This window comes from Bidens hawaiensis, unplaced genomic scaffold (assembly GCF_021521415.1).
Source record: "Bidens hawaiensis isolate Kalapana, Puna unplaced genomic scaffold, B.hawaiensis_p1.1 tig00003288_1, whole genome shotgun sequence".
Taxonomy (NCBI): domain Eukaryota; kingdom Viridiplantae; phylum Streptophyta; class Magnoliopsida; order Asterales; family Asteraceae; genus Bidens; species Bidens hawaiensis.
In genome coordinates, this window is record NW_027491180.1 from 1,025,626 (window position 1) to 1,032,001 (window position 6,376).

Here is a 6,376-nt window from a genome sequence, read left to right on the forward strand (position 1 = left end):
GTTCAAACCGACGAACATGCCGCCTTTTAAAGACTAAAGTGCTTCAAAAATATAAAATGTATATTTTTCCAGAAATTTTTATTTAAAATACCTTAGCATAATAGTATAAAACATTTTGATGGATACAACATCTCTTTGGTTTAAGATTTAGAGTTTACACGCAAGTATCGGTAAAATCGACGTAAACCAAACTAGCACATGAAAAAAAATATAAAGATATGAAGTTTTTTTTTTACAGTATATATAAGTCAATAAATTCCTACTTTGAGTGCTTACTTATTTTACAAAAACTCGTTATGCTTTTAATCCGATTTTTACCAAAACGAACGTTAAACGAGAGTACATGGACTAAACCTGTAGAACATTAAACTTGCTGAATAATCAGACCTGGAAGTAAAATATTTTTGTATAATATATGCTCCTGGAAAATTTAAAGTTTTAATTAAAAGATCATTCGTTTACTTAAAACTATTCTTTCAAAACATCTCGCTAAAAACCGACAATACCGGTTATAACCGGCATTGTCAATTCTTGTAAACATGTGACATGGTTATTTTAACAGGAATCATTAAATTTCTTACATGAATAAAATATATAAATCCTATGGTCATAACTCGAAACCTAACCGAAAACCCGAACTTTCCAAAAATGGAAATTTTATCGAAACCCGACAAATGACTCTAGGTAACTAAAACTCCCGGAAGTTGAATTATATACCTAAACACAAAACATCAATCTTATTAAGTTAGTTAAGTACAAACTTTCAATAAAAGGAACTTTACTCGTCGAGAACCAAATGCATTGGAAAACACTTAGCATTAACTAGTACGCAATACCAATAGTGAATTTTAACTTATCATTGATTAATACATATACTAGGCGTACTTGGTGGTTCCTAGCGTAGTTGCAAGCTCATAGATTTTCTTTCATTTACAAGTTGCATATGGACCGAGGTGAGTTTCGTGCTACCCTTTTTGTTTAAACTTTTTGGGTTGAATACATGCTGGTTTTACTTATGGTGTGATATTTATCAAGAAGTGTTTTACTGCTAAATTTTGTCCCAACTTTTACACAATCATTAGCCCGAGGGAATGGGCCGGAGGCTTGTATGGGTAGTACTATTTGGGAGACCCCCACGCACAGTGACACTTTGTTAGGTAAACCACACTGAGATCTGCGGAACGTTGCGGCATATAACCTACGTGCTTAATTATTGCTTTTAGCAGGGTGATAGTCCGGGACGGTTTAACTTCTGGTATGAGTTAGGGATACTTATGCTAGTTGCAGGTTTGATTGTGGACTTGATTGATGTGCACCATGCTTTATACTTACATACACGCAAACTTGCGCGCTTTTATAAATTAATTCTTTAATGTGTATGTGAGCTAAACTCACGAACTCACCAACTTTTTAGTTGATGCTTTTTAGCATGTATTCAGGTACCTTGTGGATAGCGATTTGGATTAGCATTGTAATGAGCATATGACTAAAGATAGAGGCGTAAGTCGAACAATAACAATGTAGATTAGATGCCAAGAAGATTAGTATAGCCTAATACAGGATTGCAGCAGTGTCAGAGAAGATATAGTTGTGTAGTTACACCTTGTTTTAAATACATAGTATAAACATTGTAGCATATCTTTATTAATAAAATTCCGCTGCTTACATTGGTACCAATTTGTCCATAAAATGACCAGGCTCCCATGGCAGGGTGTGACAACGATCACCTGCACATCCACTTTTAGGGTTTCAAATGTTGATTCGTGGCATATCTGATACGTCCTCCACAACCCACGTAGCCCATGTTCATGTCTCTTCATTTGTTTCTAATTAATTATTTACTAAGTCTCTAGATTAGTGGTTAGTGATCTAGTACGTGCATGTGTTTGATAACTTCTTGCTGGTTGTTTACCTTTGGATGTAAGCCTATAAAAGGCATGGCAAGTTTAGAATTAAATTAAGAAGAATATTGAATCTCTCTGTTTCTTTGGAGTCTAACACCCTCAAAGGGTCACTATCTATCTTGGAAGATTAGCCATCTTGAATCGGCGTACTACCAATATCTCTCAGCCCTCACCTTCGCATCATGGTACATATTCATCTTCTCTTGATTCCTGGGTTTGTTTAATTTCAGTCCATTCCAATTTGAAGTTTCTTTTGTGTCATAAACTAGCATATGGTTGGATTTTCACATGTTTGGTATATCCTTTACTCTGATGCAAAATATCAATCAAATAATAATGTTATATGAATATCACTGTAGGATCAAGTTTAAGTTTAATAATGTAAGATCAATTTGACTTGATTATATTATTACATTTGTAGTTGAAGCTTCATGATGACATCAAAGCCACATAGCTCTTCATTCAACCCTATCCGAACATGCAGGATCTTTTGATGGAGAGTCTATGTTGTTCTTGTACTGGTTTCTCTGTCCATGAGTCAAACTGGTAATATCCACTGGTTCGTTAAGGCTTCATCTTCCCCTTGGAATTGGAGGACTACCAAAAGTATATTGAAATGGTGGTTGAAGGAAACAACAAATATTTTGCAAGAAATTGGCAAAAATGGTTTTAGAGTTCTAACACATCATATTTGAATATGTTTTTCGTTAATTTGAATTTTCCTACTATCTCTGTTCAAGAACCCGCTGATTTTGCTTATGGTGAACTTAAAGATGAACTTCTCTAGATCAGATTTGCATTAGTTAACAGGAAATGATTCAAAATTGGAAGAAATGATGCTGAAGTTTGATTCCTTCAATAACAAGTTTGTTTGCATGTTATTAGTCCTTCAGTTTTTAGTTGGGTTGGCTCATTTAAATTACAAGAGCTTTAGCTCAGCTTGTTTAACATACAAGAGTCGAGCTCGACTCGTTTCGAGCGCTAATTATAAATAGTTAATTTTTGTTCGTTTAAGGTGAAGGCTCGGGAGTTGGTGAAAACTCGAGGGTGGTTCGTTTCTCTCCACCCTCCTTACCTGGAATGACTATGGTCCCTGCATCGATGACTGTGACAGGACCAATCACCTCGGGTGTTCCCGTGATAACTACATCATCTTCCTTTGGCATTCCACCCACTACCTTTCAGCTTTCGGCTCCAGAAATTGTTTCCTTGCCACCTCCTACACTTACTCCATCAGAGGTTGTTGCAAGATTCGTTGAGTCGACACTGGTTGCCACTGCAGGGTTATCTGTTACAATACCACCTGCGGTTACTTTTCAGCCTGTTTCTAATGTTCCGGCTACATTGGGAATCCCTCCACCGTATGTTCAAGACACTTCTCATATGAGGTTTTATTTTGATGCAACTTTATCTGACTCAGATAGGATAGCAGCTCTTGAAAGGGTCGTGGCAGAACAGTCAAGAATCAACCTGATCCAGACTCACGCTATCCAGCGCCTTGTTGCAGAAAATCAAATTCAGTCGTCCCTCCTGATTGAGCATGGTAAACTTTTTGATGCTTTAAAACAATTCTTAGCATCTCAGGGGGAAACGAGCTGCAAGGGCGATGAGTTGAGGACGAAGAAGAGTAATGATAGAGACGATGATCCCAATGCATCGAAAGATGCAGGTGGTGAGTTGCCAAGAACTGAACAAAGTCTTGGGACTTCCACATCTCAGGGGGAGTCAGCTGGTGGAACAGGTGGATCAGGGGGTGATGATGTGGTGGTAGTGGATGATGAGGAGATGTTGGATGATGATACTGTGGGTGACGACGATGTGTTATCGGTTGAAGAGATTGAGAAAATAGGAGCTGAGATTGTGATTGACAGTGAGATTGAAGAGGGAGAGATTGTGGAGGATAATGTTGAGCATGAAATTTCAGAAGTTGATAAGTCAAATGTGGGTCAAGATATGGGAAGCGATGAGACCGAATGTGAAGAGCAGCCGAGATGGAAAGAAGGCTACGCTCAATGGTTCGTAAAGACAAAGAAACCAGCGGTTCCAACTATGTTTAAGAAGAGTTATAATATCAAAGGGTATGCTGAATCGAAGAAGGGGATTATATGCTGGTTATATGATGAGCAGTTGAGGCTATTTGTGATTAAACGTTTTGACGGAGTTCAGTACTTCAAAAGGTTGTTGAGATCATTGAATACCTTGCCGGAGTGTGAGGTGAAGGATTTAGCCAAGTTGGGGTTGATAAACAGGAGTGATGATAATATGGCTAGGATTATTGGAAAGATCGTGTGGAAAGAAAGTATAAAAGAGAAAAAGTTCGAGTTGTTAAAGCCGCAGAAAGGGAAGCTCGTTGAAGATAAAGACAGAGGAATGAGAGCTGATGGCAAACCTTGGATGGTAATGAAGTATAAGCCTATCCGGTGTTTAAAAGAAGTGCCGATGAAACAAATGCCCAAGGATGTCCTAAAGGATCTGAAATGGTGGTATGTTGACAGTCAAACAGCTGAAGCGGTTAAGGAGGATGAGGATGAACAAGAGGTGCTGAGAGTGTATGATCCTATGCACTTGGTGAATTTGTCTCAAGCTGACTTGCAAGTGCTGAACGAGAAAAAGATATTCTATATTCCTGCATGGAAAGAAGAAGCAAAGAAATACCAGAGAGTTGTCTCTGTCTGTGTAAGACAGGGAGTTCATGCTTGAAGACGGGAGAGACAAGATTTTGTGACTACCAGACACGTGATTAAAGTTAGAGATATGAAGCTACTGCCAAGGGGGAGTCTGTTGGTACATGATGTCAGTAGTTCAGTATCTAGTGTTATGTTTATGTCTGTAATCGTGTTAGTTTGTTTTTTTTTATATCAATTCTTCAAAATAAAGTCAAAATTCAAAGGTCAAAATACATATGAAGACATCAACTACAAGAAGCTACAAGAAAAATTCAAACAAGGATATGCACCTTTTAACCACTTTTTTCACCGATATACCCTTCCTTCCGGCCTTCAAACCCGGGCCTCATGAGCTTCTTCTCTCTCTTAGCAATCTTCCTTGCTTTCTTCTGGTTCGCCCTCTCTTCTATATTCCCTCTCCTCTTCACCTGCTTCTCCTCCCTCATCTTCTCCTGCGTCTCCACCCGGTCCTTCCACTTCCCGGCACTCTTTTCCCGCCTCTTCTTCTCCTTCTGTAAACTCTTCTTCAAAAGCTTCGGGTCATCATGAACCTTCACTCCCAACGCCTTCTCAGTTGCAGCCTTCCACGAATGCTTCTTAGCCACCACCATATTCACCTGCATGGCTTCCTTCAATTTCTTTGCTTTCTCCAACTCCTTCACTTTCGAGGTCGTCTTCGCCTTCTTATTGTTATTTTTATTCCCGTCTTCATCTCCCAGTTTCACTTTCCCAAACTCAAAATCAGCCTCGACATTCACCTTATCACTACCATTGGTACGATCCTCTTTATCTTCCCTCTTCCGTTTCTTGTCGGTGTAGTTATCCCTCTTTCTGACCTCATTCACAATCATTGTCCTCTTCCCCTGGCCTCGATTCGCACGGAGCATTTCAAGCTTATGATGCAGTCTCTGCTACAACTCCTCATACGTAATAGACTTGTTACTGGTTTCACCTTCAAAACTCTTAGTCGGTTTGACTTTAATTTCAATATCTTCCTCGTCATCATCATCATCATCATCATCATCATCATCATCATCATCATCATTGGCGTTCTTACCGATGTTTTTCTTAAGAAGGTCTAGCGTTGTGGTCTGTGATTTCTCCGGGTCGAGACGATCTCGACGCGCCTTCTTAATGTTTTCGCGCGTCTGCTGTTTTAAAGATGCCCTTTTGACTTTGCTGAGGCCTTGAATCCATGGTTTGGAATCTTCATCAACCGGAAGGTAGAACTTTGCGGGTATCAATTCGACTAGTTTGTCGAAGAACTGAGCGTGGTTGTGGATTAGGGTTTTGAGGTCAGCATCGGAAGAGGTGGAAAGTGCCTCCTTTTGCGGCTGCTTCTTCTTCTTCTTCATTATTATTATTATGAATGTGAATTAGGAGGGTTTTATCATCTTCAAACCTTGAAGATTCGGCCGAGGGAAGAAGAAAAGGAAGAAAAAGATCGATAGGGTTCATCAAGTGAAGTTAAGAGTGAAAACAAAAAAAAAAAAAAACTAACACGATTACAGACACAAACATAACACTAGATACTGAACTACTGACATCATGTACCAACAGACTCCCCCTTGGCAGTAGCTTCATATCTCTATCTTTAATCACGTGTCTGTAATCACAAAATCTTGTCTCTCCCGTCTTCAAGCATGAACTCCCTGTCTTACACAGACAGAGACAACTCTCTGGTATTTCTTGGCTTCTTCTTTCCATGCAGGAATATAGAATATCTTTTTCTCGTTCAGCACTTGCAAGTCAGCTTGAGACAAATTCACCAAGTGCATAGGATCATACACTCTCAGCACCTCTTGT

General features: G+C 39.1%; 1 pseudogene; it reads right to left on the bottom strand.

Moving 5' to 3' along the window:
- Window positions 1–4,763: 4,763 nt before the first annotated feature.
- On the bottom strand, window positions 4,764–5,963 carry LOC143623075 (uncharacterized; annotated as a pseudogene).
- Window positions 5,964–6,376: the final 413 nt, after the last annotated feature.